Raw genomic sequence first — 977 nt, forward strand, 5'->3', positions numbered from 1 at the left:
AAGGGGTGGGTGAGACAAGGTTGCTGCACCCAAGAGGCTGGGGACCAAGGCCTCTAGGGGTCAAGAGTGTCCTTAGCTCTTCTACCCCAAGACACTCTGCACCTCACAACCAGAGGCACTCTAGGAGGCCTCTGTCCAATTGGGATGCACCCTCCTCTCGGTCTAGCGGTCTGCTCACTTGGGAAGCTAAATCAGTTGCCTCCACACATTTCCATAAGCCGTCCTTTGGCTCCCAGCTAGAGTAGGCACAGAAGGCAATTTGGAGTCACATAGACTTGGGTTCCAATACTGACTGCCCAACTTTATTTTTAGCTGTGCGATCTGGAGCACGTTTCTTAAACTCCCCGAAGCCTTAGTTTCCTCAGCCATAAAATGGGAATAATACAGTCCCATCAGATCCTTTATGTCCTCCAAGATGGGGATTAGTATCCCCATTTCATAGATGTGAAAGCCGAGACTGAAAGGGAGGAGCTGGCTCTGGCTTGTGTGGCTCAGTTGGTCGGGTGTCCTCCCGTGCACCTCCTCCCGTGCACCAAAAGGTTTCTCGTTCAATTCCTGGTCAGGTCAGAGCACATGCCCGGGTTTCAGGCTCAATCTCCTGTACGGGGCGTGCAGGAGGCAGCCAATCTCTGAAAATCAATAAAGCATTGGAGCTGATATTTGAACCCAGATCTTTCTGGCTGTGAGCGCATGTAGCTGGTGGCTCCCATTGCAACAGGAGCAGAGGATAGTGACTTTCCATTGTCTTGAGAGGGAAGCCAGGAGAAGATCCCAGACTCCTGAAGTGCAGCCCTGACCCTTCCTGGGCTCCTCCCAGCTACTCTGCTCTATCTCCAGAATCAAGAGCTAGGCATCAGCTAGGTCTGGAACAGCCCTGCCCTGGGTGGGGATCAGGGCATGAGGAAGTGATGGCAAAACCTTGGATTGAGAGTCAAGGGAGACCTGGGACAAGGGTCTGCCCCTCCTTGCACCCCAGG

General features: G+C 53.2%; 1 long non-coding RNA gene across 1 annotated transcript in view; it reads right to left on the reverse strand.

The window, feature by feature from the left end:
• Positions 1–590: 590 nt before the first annotated feature.
• LOC111826510 overlaps positions 591–977 on the reverse strand; it is a 2,364-nt gene continuing 1,977 nt past the window's right edge. The window contains exon 3 of the long non-coding RNA XR_002829851.1: positions 591–629. This is a non-coding gene — a long non-coding RNA (uncharacterized LOC111826510). The remainder of the gene's footprint in view (positions 630–977) is intronic.

This window comes from Myotis lucifugus, unplaced genomic scaffold (genome assembly GCF_000147115.1).
Source record: "Myotis lucifugus unplaced genomic scaffold, Myoluc2.0 scaffold_86, whole genome shotgun sequence".
Lineage (NCBI taxonomy): Eukaryota > Metazoa > Chordata > Mammalia > Chiroptera > Vespertilionidae > Myotis > Myotis lucifugus.